This window comes from Wolffia australiana, chromosome 9 (assembly GCF_029677425.1).
Source record: "Wolffia australiana isolate 7733 chromosome 9, ASM2967742v1".
In the NCBI taxonomy this organism is placed as follows: Eukaryota; Viridiplantae; Streptophyta; class Magnoliopsida; order Alismatales; family Araceae; genus Wolffia; species Wolffia australiana.
Genome location: NC_135843.1, coordinates 6,081,009 through 6,097,077, shown reverse-complemented (window position 1 = coordinate 6,097,077; position 16,069 = coordinate 6,081,009). Strand labels below are relative to the sequence as shown.

The 16,069-nt window shown below is 40.1% G+C and overlaps 1 long non-coding RNA gene across 2 annotated transcripts; it reads right to left on the bottom strand.

The window, feature by feature from the left end:
• Positions 1-1,907: 1,907 nt before the first annotated feature.
• On the bottom strand, positions 1,908-15,294 carry LOC144707923 (uncharacterized). 2 transcript variants are annotated; one of them, XR_013582581.1, is made up of 3 exons: positions 15,116-15,294; positions 11,433-11,577; positions 1,908-2,064 (listed from the first exon to the last, which is right to left on the bottom strand). It is a non-coding gene; the product is annotated as an uncharacterized LOC144707923 (long non-coding RNA). The 2 variants fall into 2 exon arrangements; XR_013582580.1 differs by lacking the exon at positions 1,908-2,064 and adding an exon at positions 9,314-11,155.
• Between the last annotated feature and the right edge of the window lie 775 nt (positions 15,295-16,069).

Here is a 16,069-nt window from a genome sequence, read left to right as displayed (position 1 = left end):
AACTAAGCCCGAGGCGGGGTTGTGAAACTAGATCTCGCCAGGTTTAAGTGCTTCGTGGGGCCGTGGGGAGAGTAATGCTGAATATTTTTATATCGGTTCAGCTCATCTAAATGGACATAAACCTGTACAGCGATATTAAAAGATCCTTACTGCGGCTGTTACACAGTCGATAAAACATGGAATTCATGATCTATTATCACTTTATGTAAACTAACAAGACACCGACAGGACTGTATCGGATAGATGATCGTGACCAACTTTGGACAGTCGCAAATTGCTCCGCGGTACCCCCTCCTTATGATATCTAGTCATATTGACCTACTGAGTACATCCGAATATACTCACCAATTAAGAATAATAATCTACTCTATAAAGTAGGATAAACCAAAAAAATTTCATCGTGGAAAAACAAGAGTAGCTCCACACTTGGGAGCCCAAGCGTGGCAAGACAATTGAAATGTACAGTGTTCTTCTAGGTATGTATTGCGCAATTCTTTATTCTCCCAAAAGCATAGTGAAATTCAATGGTGATTGCTAAAATACTCGTACACATTTATTGGAAATCATCAAAATGGATGTATAGATCAACCATTGCGGGTTGAGAAACAAAAAGTTATTGTCATCATCTCCTCAAAGAGTGTAAGCAACAGGGAGTAGGTGATAAGAGGTGATACCTATAATCTCGGAGATAGAGAGAACATGTAAACGGGGAGCTGAAAATTGTCAAACCAACTTTAATGTGAACAAGGTAGAATAAATTAAGACATGAAATATCCAAGTTTGAGCATGAACGCGGACAACCAGAAATGATGCTGGGAAAAAGAGACTTCAAATGATGAACAGATGAGACGGGCCATGCAGAGACATTGGTAGGTATTTGCAAGTGCATGTAAAATATGTTTCTAAACATTAGAAAGTGGGATGAATAGGAAAGATTATATAAAAGGTTCTAAGAAAGAGGACTATTCTAGAATGGGACTTGATGGAAGAAATAGTTCAACCTGAGACATAGGGTGAGGATGAAGAAGAGAACAATTGACGGCAGTTAACTAAATATTTTTCACTTTTTTTCGCTGTCGACCTCGACAATTTGCAGACCAAGTTGTGTTTCTCTTCTGATGCGCGATCAGCCAAAAATCACTCTCTAGGCTTCAAGGCGTATAAAGGTGAGACGCTGTTGAAGGCGATTGTTACAGCCTGCACCCCCCTCTATGGATCAGGGAAGTGGGCTGATTGCCTAAGGGAAGGTTGATAAAGCATCATTATTGTTTGGCCAAAGAGCCGATGACATTTATGCACGCGCTATTCAAGACTTGTTGAAAGTCGTTGAAGAAAACAACGACCCAAGACGCTACGGTAGAAATGTGGAATCAACCCGGACGAGATAAATGTCGACGTATAGAGACAGATAACTCGTTACGTCACCAGCGTGACGTCAACGTGCAAGGCTCTCGGTGCAGGGCAATGGCTTCTCGTGTGGTGCAGTAGAGCAACTCCTTCAACTCCCAAGTCTAGGGAGTAGCCACCAAGGAGGGATGAAGACAAAACAATGGAGATGGAGAGGAGAAGAGAGGAAGAGACAAGAAGAATGAACAAAAAGTACTTGACGGCTGCTAAAACGGATTAGGGTTCAAGGGGGATGAACACCCCTTTAAATAAGAGAGAAATGAGCCCCCAAGTGGGCCATTTCCTCACAAAGGACAAGAGGGAAAGGGGGGCCTCGATTCCCATGCCCCCTCTCCCAAAGGGGGTAGACAAGTCAAGCCCCCCTTCTCCCGCATTACCGCGGTGGGGGGGCTGACAAATCCCCAACAAGACTGGCATGGTACTACAAGCGATCTTGCATTGTGGCCAACAAGACAAGACCCTGTGCGGCCAACCGCTCTTGGATCTGTAGAGAAATCGGGGAAAAGTGAACAACTAAATCTTTCCTTTGGGTGGATTAAAATTTTTGCATCAAAAATAAATTCCAAAAGGCAGAAATTAAAAACACGCATATATAGTCTCATATAAAAACTTTTTTCTTTGACGTATCCTTTAAGAAATGCCATACTACGCCAGAACCTGAAATTTAATCATTAACAATATATCAATTGTAAATTATGGCAGATACACATAATCATTTAAATGCAGGTAATGATCTACAATGAATGACATCAGTACTACCACGCGTCTCATGGCATCCATTGGGGCTTTTATGCCCATAGAAGGTGATAGGCAGGATGCACTGATCATACAAAAAAATAGCACGGCATGAAAATAAAAGGAGTATCCAGCTATACTAATATTTTGGTTTTATCACTTAAATTACCTGACTGTATACACCAAAAGTGTTGTGATTGTTTTTTGTATACATGTATACAAGGAAATCTTAACATATTCTGCACTTATAGGGTTGCAGTATGTTTTTTCAGAGTGTGAATACTGGTTTTGAAAGTCCAAATATCGACCAGATGCAATGTATTATAATACTGGTGCTTGTGAGCTGGGTGACATTCAGGAAGCTTAAAAATTCACTCTCCTCCATTCGGACAAACGCACCCAGCAGCAACTGCAATATAAATCTTCTGTCGACTCTTGTTGAATCACGAGCAAGGAGTGTACAACTGAGTAGCAGAGATATACACTAAGATGGGTTTAAACTGTTGAATATTTTGACCCCTACATTAGAGCGGTTACTTCCCAAACGGTTACTTTCTATTCTTTCAAGAAAGCAGTTACCCTTTTCAAACGTGAAAAGCTTCTAAAGCAGGCAGTTACGATCTGTCCACGTTCATACAGCTGTCCCTAACAAACGGGGCAGTTACGATCTGTCCACGTTCATACAGCTGTCCCTAACAAACGGGGCAGTTACGGATGATGGAGGTTACGATTTCCTCATTTTTGGAGGCCTATAAATCACGGACAAGGAGGCCCTTTACATATTGAAGTCATTTCCTTCTTTCTCTATCATCTTGTGTGTCTTCTCTATCTTTGTATCAACTTCTTTTGAGATTAGTGGAAGTTATTTTGTGTTTGTGAAGATCCTCTTTGTCTCTGTTCGAATTCGCTTCCGTCTACCTTCATCGCAACTCTCGTGTTCTTTTCGTAACAAAGTGGTATCAGAGCCACGTTGCAGAAGGTTCTCATGGCGTCGACAAAGGTGGAACTTCCATTGCTTGATAGGAAGACAAATTTTACAATTTGGCAAATCAAGATGAGAGGTATTTTGACTCAACTTGATCTAGAAGATGCTTTGATTGACCCCATGCCCGATTCTTGGGATGAGGACAAGAAGAAACGGATCAATCGTAAGGCCCTTACTCAGATCCAGTTGCATCTGTCTAATGATATATTGCGGGATGTTCAGAAGGAGACTGAAGCCCACAAGTTATGGTCACGACTCGAAGAAATTTGCATGGCTAAAACCGTCACCCGGCGGAATCTCGCCAAACAACGATTGTTTGGATTGCGTATGATGGAAGGTACTTCTCTGGAATCTCATTTAGCCAATTTTAAGGATATTATGGCAGAATTGGATGCGCTTGATGCAAACACTCTTGTTGAAGAGGATCTTTGCTCGTTGCTTCTTATGTCGCTGCCACCATCCTTTTCGGGCTTTCGAGATATTTTATTTTATGGTTCTAAGGGTTTATCTTTGGAGACCATCTATGAAGACCTTTCATCTAAGGAAAGCATGAGCAAATTTTCTGAAGCAGCCACGTCATCTCAAGGTGAGGCCCTTGCTGTTCGAGGACGTAATGCTGAGAAGAAAAAGAAGAATACTTCCAGAAGCCGTTCTCAGTCTCGTCATCCTGACAAGACTTGTAACTATTGCAAGAAATCTGGTCATATCAAGAGCGAATGCTACAAGCTTCAGAACAAGATGAAAAGAGAAGCATCTGTTTCAGATCAGCCATCTATGTCGAATCAACCCGAAGCAAATGTTACTCACCATCATGATTCGGGGGAGATTCTTGCTATCGTTGATTCTGAATCAAAATCATTGAGAGAATGGATTTTGGATTCTGCTTGTAGTTTTCATGTTTGTTATAATCGTGAAGAATTTAGTTCTTTTTCATCCATGGCCAGCGGAGTTGTTCTAATGGGAAATGACTCACCTTGCAATGTTAAAGGAATCGGGAATGTTTCATTCAAGATGTTTGACGGCAAAATTCGTACTCTAAGCAATGTTAGGTATGTCCCTGACCTAAAGAGAAATCTTATCTCTCTTAGTTTGCTGGAATCTCAGGGGTACCGATTTGCTGGAGAAAATGGTGTACTCAAAGTGAGCAAAGGCTCATTAGTCATTATAAAGGGCCATCGAGGAGCAGCAAATATGTATTTCCTTGAAGGAAATTCAGTTATTGGTGGTGCTGTTGTTGTGAAATCAACACAATCCTCTGAGGATATTTCAAAGTTATGGCATATGCGTCTTGGTCATATGAGTGAGCAAGGAATGGAAGAATTATGTAAAAGAGGACTACTTGACGGTATGAATTCTAGCAACCTAGAATTTTGTGAACATTGTTTGTTTGGAAAACATGTTCGTTTTAGTTTTCCAGTGGGCCAACATAAAACTACTGGACCTCTTGATTATGTTCATTCAGATATTTGGGGACCGTCAAGTACCCCATCCCATGGAGGAGCTTCATATATGTTGACATTTATTGATGATCATTCTAGAAAGGTATGGGCTTATTTCTTGAAGAATAAATCTGAGGCATTTGAGTGTTTTAAAGAATGGAAAATTATGGTGGAGAAGCAAACTAGTCGGTCTGTTAAAGTTCTTCGAACTGATAATGGGATGGAATTCTGCTCAAAGTTATTTCAGGATTTCTGCAAATCCGAGGGCATTCTACGACATCTCACAGTCCGACATACACCACAGCAGAATGGTGTAGCAGAGCGAATGAATCGAACAATTCTGGAGAAAGTTCGTTGTCTGTTATCTAATGCGTCTCTACCAAAGCAGTTTTGGGCCGAAGCTGCGAATATGGCTGTCTATTTGATTAATAGATCGCCATCTCTTGCCATTGGAAAGAGAACCGCTCAGGAAGTCTGGACAGGTTCTCCTTGTGATTATTCTCTTCTTAGAATTTTGGTTGCCCTGCCTATGCTCGAGTTAATACGGGTAAACTGGAGCCTCGATCAGTCAAATGTATCTTTCTTGGTTTTAAATCTGGAGTTAAAGGATATAAATTATATCAGCCTGAAGACCGAAAGATAATTTATAGCAGAGATGTTGTCTTTGATGAATCTGCAATTATGAAGCCGTCTTCTCCAAAGCAAGAAGCTGCTACTCCGTCGCCCTTGGTGGATTCAACAGTCAACATTGAATCGCCAAATTCATCATCTATGCCATCTGCTGAGGTAGAACAAGTTTCTCCTACTAATGTTTTATCTCCTACTCAAACAGGCCAGCAAAGCTATACCATTGCAAGGGATAGACCTCGGAGGGAGATACAACCTCCATTGAGATATGCACATGCTGATTGTGTTGCATATGCACTGGCTGTTGCTGAAGAAGTTGATAATTCTGATGATCCATCCTCTTATGAAGAAGCCATAAAGTCCAATTTTGCGGATCGATGGGTATCCGCTATGCAAGAGGAAATGGAATCACTACGGAAGAATTGTACTTGGGATTTAGTTGAGCTTCCAAAGAACAAGAAGCCAATTCGGTGCAAATGGGTCTACAAGCATAAAGAAGGCATTCCCGGCATCGAAGAACCCAGGTATAAAGCCCGTTTAGTTGCAAAAGGTTTTAGTCAAATTCCAGGAGTTGACTATACCGATATATTTTCTCCCGTTGTTAAGCACTCTTCCATTCGTGCTATTCTTGGGCTGACTGCTCATAAGAATTATGAGCTGGAACAGATGGATGTTAAAACAGCCTTTCTTCACGGGGAACTTGAAGAGGAGATTTATATGCTCCAACCGGAAGGTTTTGTTGATATGGAGCAAGAGAGTTTGGTATGCAAGTTGAAGAGACCTCTCTACGGCCTTAAACAATCTCCTCGACAGTGGTATAAGAGGTTTAATTCTTTTATCTCCACTTTGGGCTTTAATCGAAGCCAATATGATTGCTGCGTATATTTCAAGAAATCTGGTGAATCTTTCATTTATCTTCTTTTATACGTCGATGACATTTTGATGGCAGCAAAAGACATTCGAGATATTCAAGCTATTAAGCACCAATTGAATGAAGAATTTGAAATGAAAGATTTGGGAGCAGCAACTAAAATTCTGGGAATAGAAATTAGAAGAGACCGATCTGCAGGAACTATATCCTTGAGTCAAGAAGGGTATATCAGAAAGATTCTCTCTCGGTTCAACATGGAGAAAGCAAAACCAGTGAAAACGCCTCTTGCTAGTCATTTCAAGCTTTCTGCCTCGCTCTCTCCAAACTCCGAGGAGGATATTAAGTATATGTCTAAAATCCCATATTCATCTGCAGTGGGTTCTCTCATGTATGCCATGATTTGCACTCGACCTGATATTTCGCAAGCTGTGAGTTTGGTGAGTCGTTACATGGCTAATCCTGGAAAAGAACACTGGAAGGGCGTCCAGTGGATATTTCATTTTCTGCAAGGAACCGCCGATACATGTCTTCATTTTGGGAAATCAACCGGTGAAATTATTGGTTATGTTGATTCAGATTTTGCTGGAGACCTTGATAGAAGGAGGTCTCTCACTGGTTATCTGTTTACCCATGGTGGCACAGCCATATCATGGAAAGCATCGCTTCAACCGACAACAGCTCTATCGACTACTGAAGCTGAGTACATGGCAATTACCGAAGCAGTTAAAGAAGGTATTTGGCTGAAGGGTTTCTTCAGTGAGTTGACTATTGGCATGCAGCCAATCAGTCTATTTTGTGATAGTCAGAGTGCTATCTATCTCTCCAAGGATCAAATGTTCCATGAACGCACCAACCATATTGATGTGCGTTATCATTTTGTTCGTGATATATTGATCGGGGGAGTTTTATGTATTAAGAAGATTAGCACTCATGAGAACTCAGCTGACATGATGACCAAGCCTCTGCCTCAAGACAAATTTCTTCTCTGTCAGCAACTGATCAGGCTCTCTCATGTTCGACGCTGAGTCGCTCCAATGTTTTGGTCAAGGGGGAGATATGTTGAATATTTTGACCCCTACATTAGAGCGGTTACTTCCCAAACGGTTACTTTCTATTCTTTCAAGAAAGCAGTTACCCTTTTCAAACGTGAAAAGCTTCTAAAGCAGGCAGTTACGATCTGTCCACGTTCATACAGCTGTCCCTAACAAACGGGGCAGTTACGGATGATGGAGGTTACGATTTCCTCATTTTTGGAGGCCTATAAATCACGGACAAGGAGGCCCTTTACATATTGAAGTCATTTCCTTCTTTCTCTATCATCTTGTGTGTCTTCTCTATCTTTGTATCAACTTCTTTTGAGATTAGTGGAAGTAATTTTGTGTTTGTGAAGATCCTCTTTGTCTCTGTTCGAATTCGCTTCCGTCTACCTTCATCGCAACTCTCGTGTTCTTTTCGTAACATAAACCTTTGGACTTCCATTTACCACTTGTTAAAGTTTTTTTATTCCGAGGTTTTTCACATTGCTCTCTCCATTTTCAATCCACCTGTCAGATCTGCATGGCATTCAAAGAATCTACCAATTATCGTCAAACTATTAGGATGGATCATTCTCCAAATGTGTTGACTCTAGCAGTCTCCTTATAAGAGGCTACTTGCACATACATGCATCTAATGAACTATTGTACGAACGCAGCGACGTTGTAGTCCTTTCTTCTTTTGGGGTAATGGCATGAGGCCATGAGTCCAGGCATTTTGGCATTTCAATTTGCATCCATTGAAGAGTTAGTCACTACGCTTTGTGCCCAGATCTACTCCTAGCCAACCCCTCGCATATATTGTAGCTAAAACCATTCCACCGTCAGATCAGCTTGGATGAAATGATTATATTATTGCGATGCTTATTACGGTATCTATGTTATGCTTAAGTTTTAAGAAGATTTAAATTAAAGATTCCTGCAACAACTAAATCACCAATACGATACTTGTCCCCTTGCCTAAACACCGGATACCTTATGAGCACCGTCTGATTTGAAATATCAACATAACTATTTCATCCAAGCTGATGTGCAATTGGATGGTTATTGCGATAATTATTGTAGCATATATGTTACGCTCAAAACTAAAAGAGTTAAATTAAAAACTACTGCAATAACTAAATCATCAATGCAATACTTGTTCCCTCACCTAAGCAGCAGATACCTTATGAGTACCATTTGATATGAAATATCAACATAAGTATTTGTGGCGGCATGTTCAAGAAACAAGTACTTGTAGTCGTCTACCAGAGGTGTGGACGCCAAAATTATTTTGTGACATACTTTTCCAGAACTATCTGAGAAATAATTGGGACTTATTCAAACCATTAATTGAGGACTGGTCATGCTTCTGGTAGGATGACTAGCATGTTTCGCCGCATTGTTTACAGGGTTGTAAACACCTTTTTTTATCACAACTAAAGCACCAAAAAGGTATATATATTTTATAAAATATTTTTTAATAAAAAATGTCGTTGTTAAAACATATCTCATACGATGGCCACGCTTAGAACGCCATAGAACCTCGTGATGGAGGAAATATATTTCCTTTTTTGTGTTTTTACATCAATTCATTCTTAATATACTGATCGTCCAGACATCTCTTAGTGACAAAATTGAGGAGAGATTAGAGCGAATAAGCTATTCCTCGGCAACAGTGTCACCTTATTTTTAACAGGAACTACTTCCAATACTTTCTCTAAAGTAATATATTTTGTGATGCATACAGGTGTTTTGTGAATTCATATATTTCGTCATGGCATATATTGTATACTCCGCATCCAACCTCTAACACAATATCATTCTGTCAGTATGGATAACCAAATACCCTACTACAGAAGGTAGCGCTCCATAATAAAACCAAATTGTAACATCTTACCCCAACTTGCCATACTAGAGTCGGATATGGAACTATGAATTCGAGTATTGTCACCTCTCTGCCGCTTATCGATGTTATTAGTGGATTAGTGTCTATATTTTGCTGATTGAGGCAGTTATCTACACGCATTTATATTTGGGTATAGTTGATTTTTTTGCGTATCTAGGAAAGGAGGTGGATATCTGTACTATTTCAAATGGGGATTAAAAGGTAAAAGAAACATATTTACATATGACATTGGAGCACTATGAAATCTCTATCTGAATATTTTCTTTAAATATTTGCTGAAATTTGCTCTGATACCATGAATAAATCATGAACGAGGTGTACAGGAGATGAAGAGAGATGGAGCGTTAAAAAACAAGAAAATGAGGCGGTGGAAAACATATTAGAAATGATTGTTGTTGCACCAATCAATATCATGTTCAAGCCAAACCTGATGATGACTCAGGGACGCCACGTCGTGCTCTATCGCCACCATCTCAGATCAGTCATTATGACAAAAAGGCACCGCATCGGCCTTCGCCACCGCCACCAATGATCTCACCAAGTTCCAAGACATGGGAGCATTTCGAGGCAAGGTCAGCCAAACCAGGGTTAACTAACCCTGGTTAACGGCCTACCAATTGCCTATAAGGCAAACATGTACATCGAACATCAATAGAGTTTTTTATCCTTCTTAACTCTTTCATTTCATTTTTTATCTACTTTGGTCTTCTGTCCTTCAATGTCTCTAGAAGACTCACCGTCCATCTCATTTCCTCTCAATCCACCGTAGAAGGAGGTCATCTTGACATGGTATCGGAGCCAAAATCAGAGGTGTAGCAAAACAGTTTTTTCAAAGCGAAGAGCCCTCCGATGGGTCATCTCAAGAAGACTCCCCCAGAGAAAGGAAGAGAGTGGTCCTTGTAAAAGCTCTTGAGAGAACCCGGGACACCATGGTGCCGTTGAACAAACTGAGAAAGGAGAACTACGTCATTTGGAAAACACGTGTACTCCCCACACTTAAATCCCATAGACTAATGTCTCATATAGTCACGGAACCTCCACTTGCGGTAAGTAATACGGAGAATAAATGGTGGTACAATGATAAACACGCATTGGCATTCTTACAGTCATCCATGACAGAACCCGTCATTGAAGCTCAAACAGCTGAGGAGGCGTGGGATACAATGGTGAAGAGTTCGCCTCTTTGATAGAAGCAAGAATACAAGAACTTCTTGACAAGCTGCATACTCAAACTAAAGGCAGTCTGGGTCTTGAAGAATATATCTCGCATTTCCGGTCACTTAGCAGTGCCCTCGCACCATCGGGTGAAAAAGTGACCAATGTATGCTGATACGTGCTCTCCTTATTGTTGCGTTATCGCCATCATTGTTGTGATATCGCCAATGTATGCTGATACATGCTCTCCTTATTGATAAGCAAGAATACAAGAACTTCCGGCCGCAACTCTCGTTCCAATATTGCCATCATTGTTGCGTTATTTGAAGCATTGTCCGTAGTAATAGCACACAGCTTCTCAGTCAACTTAACTTCTGACAGAATTTCCAGCACAATCTCGCTCAAGCACTCCCCAGTGTGGGATCCCTCCAACTAGCGTATAGCAAGGACACATTCACACATTTTCCATCCTGTGTCTACCCAATGAACTGTGAGTCGTATAAATGATATTCAATTCGCCGAAGTCCAAATCCAGAGTGATGGCCACTCTATCAACACTCTCTAGACGGTCACGAATACCGCTCTTCAACTCAATATACAACTTGAAAGCCTTTTCCTTAACAGCCCTTGTCAATGGAATGGAGATCTCCTCTTGTGCGATGTATCGAAGCAGTCGGATGAAATATTTCTTACACACGATGTTCCACGGTTAGGTTGATTGACAGATGAAACGTACAAGCTCTTCTTTTGTCATCTTCGGCAACCGACCAATGAAGTACATTTTTTCGGTACCTAGTCAATCAAAGATGTTGGCCATCGATGGTTGGTTGGAAGAGTTGCAATCTTGACTCTTCAGCTCGTTATACTCTTTATGATGCACATTTTCAAATGACACCAAAGAATCGTACTCTAACTTTACTTGTTTTGCTCTATAGTCACTGCACGACCCTGATTACAGGTCGCATAGAGGTTCCATGTGAACCAGAGGCATAAGATAGAGGTTCCCTAGGCATCCTAAATAACAATTGAAATTTTGTGTTACTTAAAAATGTCATCCAATCCTAATCTGAATTTGGTCATTGCTCGATGTGCACTCATGAAGCACACATGTTCAAACAGTTTCATAGATACGAAAGTAATAATTTTATGCCAACTAAAAAGGTGAAAAGTAGATTCCTACATTACACGGGTAAAAACTAAAGCGAACATAAATGTAAATTGAAATACTAAGGCAATTAATGTAAATTAAAAATTCTCCAATCCGTGTACCATTCGTCGCATAAGTACGCACCTTTTTAATTGCCACCAAGGCAAATTCAGGAATGGTTCAAAAGGCAGATAAATGCTCCGAACGAAATGGAGAGTAAACAGAACGCCTTGTGTACCTTCGTATCGAGAGGCAAAGAAATGTTCAGATAACAATAGATGACTTCCTGCTGAAATAAGATACAAATCAACAAAACGACCAATGTAGATAGCCATGAAATATGAGAATTACAGAAATGAAGAATTTGAGAGAAAGAGTAAATCAGAGAATTAGAGATGTAGTGAGAAAAATAGATGGAAAGAGGTTTTAGAGATATTGAAATAGTGAGAGGGCGAGAGGAAGACAGAATTAGACACAGAGATGAAGAAAAATCAGAGAATGTTAGAAATAGAGAAGGCGAAAAACACAGAATGTTAGAAGTGGAGGACTTGAGATGAACCGTAAATCAGAGAATTCGAGATGTAGTGAAAACAAAAGATGACAGGAGGTTTTAGAGATATTGAAACATTGAGAGGGCGAGAGGAAGACACAATTAGACACAGAGAGGGAGAAAAATAAGAGAATGTTGGAAATAGAGAAGGATAAAAACAGAGAATGTTAGAAATGGACTTGAGAGAGAGAGTAAATCAGAGAATTAGAGATGTAGTGAAAACAAAAGATGACAGGAGGTTTTAGAGATATTGAAACAGTGAGAGGGCGAGAGGAAGACAGAATTAGACACAGAGAAGGAGCACAATCAGAGCATATTGGAAATAGAGAAGGAGAAAAACAGAGAATGTTAGAAATGGAGGACTTGAGAGGGAGAGTAAATCAGAGAATTAGAGATGTAGTGAGAAAAATAGATGACAGGAGGTGTTTGAGATATTGAAACATTGAGAGGGCGAGAGGAAGACAGAATTAGAAACAGAGTAGAAGAAAAACCAGAAAATGTTAAAAATAGAGAAGGAAAAAAACAGAGAATGTTAGAAATGAAGAATTTGAAAGGAGAGTACGTCAGTGAGTTAGAGATGTAGTGAGAAAAATAGATGACAGATGGTTTTAGAAATATTAAACCTGTGAGAGGGCGAGAGGAAGTAAGAATCAAACACAGAGTAGGAGAAAAATCAGAGAATGTTAAAAATAGAAAGGGAGAAAAACAGAGAATGTTAGAAATGGAGGATTTGAGAGGAAGAGTAAATCAGAGAATAAGAAATCTAGGGGGAAAAATAGATGAGAAGAGGTTTTAGAGATATTGAAATAGTGAAAGGGCGAGAGGAAGATGGAATTAGACATAGAGAAGGAAAAAAATCAAACAATGTTAGAAATAGAGAAGGAGAAAAACGGAGAATGTTAGAAATGGAAGATTTGAGCAGAAGAGTAAATCAGAGAATTAGAGATGTAGTGAGAACAATAGATGAGAGGAGGTTTTAGGGATATTGAAACATTGAGAGGTTGAGAGGAAGACAGAATTAGACAAAGAGAAGGAGAAAAATGAGAGAATGTTAGAAATAGAGAGGCAGAAAAAAACAGAATGTTAGAAGTCCAGATTTGAGAGGAATAGTAAATCAGAGAATAAGAAATCTAGTGCGACAAATAGATTACAAGAGGTTTTAGAGATAATGAAATAGTGAGAGGGCAAGAGGATGATAGAATTAGACATAGAGAAGGAGAAAAAATCAGACAATGTTAGAAATAGAGAAGGAGAAAAACAGAGAATGTTAGAAATGGAGGATATGAGAGGAAGAGTAAATCAGAGAATTAGAGATGTAGTGAGAACAATAGATGACAGGAGGTTTTAGGGATATTGAAACAGTAAGAGGTCGAGAGGAAGATAGATTTAGACACAGAGAAGGAGAAAAATGAGAGAATATTAGAAATAGAGAAGGAGAAAAACAGAGAATGTTAGAAGTGGAGCACTTGAGAGGAGGAGTAAATCAAAAGATTAGAGATCTAGTGAGAATAATAGATGACCAGAGGTTCTAGAGATATTGAGTGAGAGGGCGAGAGGAAGACAGAATTAGACACAGAGATGAAGAAAAATCAGAGAATGTTAGAAATAGAGAAGGCGAAAAAAAGAGAATGTTAGAAGTGGACAATTTGAGATGAAGAGTACGTCAAAGAATTAGAGATGTAGTGAGAAAATTAGATGACAGGAGGTTATAGAGATATTGAAAGAGTGAGAGGGCGAGAGGAAGACAGAATTAGACACAGAGAAGGAGAAAAAATCAGACAATGTTAGAAATAGAGAAGGAGGAAAACAAAGAATGTTAGAAATGGAGGATTCGAGAGGAAGAGTACGCCAAAGAATTAGAGATGTAGTGAAAACAAAAGATGACAGGAGGTTTTAGAGATATTGAAACAGTGAGAGGGCAAGAGGAAGAGAGAATTAGACACAAAGAAGGAGAAAAATCAGAGAATGTTAGAAATAGAGAAGGAGAAAAACAGACAATGTTAGAAATGGAGGACTTGAGAGGAAGAGTAAATCAAAGAATTAGAGATATAGTGAGAAAAAAAATAGATGACCAGAGGTTCTAGAGATATTGAAACAGTGAGAGGTCGAGAGGAAGACAGAATTAGACGCAGAGAAGGAGAAAAATCAGAGGATGTTACAAATAGAGAAGGCGAAAAACAGAGAATATTAGAAATGAAGAATTTGAGAGAAAGAGTACGTTAGAGAATGAGAGATTTAGTGAGAAAAATAGATGACAGATGGTTTTAGAGATATTGAAACAGTGAGAGGGCGAGAGGAAGTAAGAATTAGTTACAGAGAAGGAAAAAAATCAGAGAGTGTTAGAAATAGAAAAGGAAAAAAACAGAGTATGTTAGAAATGGAGGATTTGAGAGGAAGAGTAAATCAGAGAGTTAGAGATGTAGTGATAACGAAAGATGACAGGAGGTTTTAGAGCTATTGAAATGGTGAGAGGGTGAGAGGAAGACAGAATTAGACAGTGAGAAGGAGGAAAATCAGAGAATGTTAAAAATAGAGAAGGAGAAAAACAGAGAATATTATAAATGGAGGACTTGAGAGGAAGACTACGTCAGAGAATTAGAGATTTAGTGAGAAAAATAAATGTCACGAGGTTTTAGAGATATTGAAAGAGTGAGAGGGCGAGAGGAAGACAGAATTAGACACAGAGAAGGATAAAAATCAGACAATGTTAGAAATAGAGAAGGAGGAAATCAAAGATTGTTAGAAATGGAGGATTCGAGAGGAAGAGTACGCCAAAGAATTAGAGATGTAGTGAAAACAAAAGATGACAGGAGGTTTTAGAGATATTGAAACAGTGAGAGGTCGAGAGGAAGACAGAATTAGACACAGAGAAGGAGAAAAAGCAGAGAATGTTAGAAATAGAGAAGGAGAAAACAGAGAATGTTAGAAATGGTGTACTTGAGAGGAAGACTAAATCAGAGAAGTAGAGATGTAGTGAAAACAAAAGATGACAGGAGGTTTTAGAGATATTGAAACAGTGAGAGCGCGAGAGGAAGACAGAATTAGACACAGAGAAGGAGAAAAATGATAGAATGTTAGAAATAGAGAGGGAGAAAAATGGAGAATGACCGAGAGAGAATAACTACGGTGAGCAGAGGAGAGAATGACTGAGGGAGAATTAGAGATCGAATTGGGGGACTAGAGGGGGAGGAAAATAGAGAGTTAGAGATGGACAGTTGAAGAAATACAAAAGGGGAGAGCGTACTAGACATAGAGGAAGACCAGATCAGAGACTCACCCGCTGAATATGGACAGGCTCGTTGGCGCGGTGGTGCGCCTCTCGCTCGCCGCGGGAGACGCCGCAGTCGCGACCAAGGAAGACGAGGGGATCAAGAGAGCCTTTTTGGAGGCTGGCGAGATGGCGCTGAGCCCCAGAGAAGCCTTCTTCGCGAAGAAGAAGAAGGTTCCGTTCTGACTTCCGACAGAGCGCCGAGCATATATTTTTTTCTTAAAAAAGCCCTTAAAAAAATTCGCACAAATCGAACATGCGAACCGCACAGCCGTCTGTGTGATGTTATGTTCGTTTTCATCAGTTTTCTGTTCGAAAATCAGTACAATTCGCACAATTTGCTCCAATTCGCACCATCCGAACAGAACTACCATGTCTAATCAGAACCACCATCATCGTAGTTGACAGCCCACCGGTTCGCGTCCAGTTTGACTGGTGCGCCAAGGCGACAGTGAACGACACGGGGGTTTAATACCCGGGGTGAAAGCACGACTGCATCATTGAATTTGAGTTCCACCGACTCGTGCTCATTTTATTTGTCGTTTTTCTGTGTTTGTATTTTTGTTTTGTCATGTCGGTATCCTTTGTGTCATGTTCATCTTCCTATCGTCACATGTTGTCTCGACTTTTGTCGTCGACTACGCGTCAAACCAGTTTGTATTTTGTGTTAGAGAGGGGGGGTCCTATGTGTAACCCCCCCCCCCCCTTAGTAAGGGCACTTTTGCTCTTACTAAGGGCCCCGTCCTTCGTAAGGGCCATTGTGACTCTGTATAAGGGGGTACGATGGTGCCCTAGGAACTCAGACAAGACGTTATAGTTTTGAAGTTTCGTTCAATTTTGGTCACACCAGAGGAAGAAGAAAGAAGAAGAGAAGAAGGGGGAAGAGGAAGAGGGAAAAGGAGAAGAGAGGAGGGGAAGAGAATATGGGAGGGAAAGAAAAGGAGCGCCGCTGGATTGCTGCCC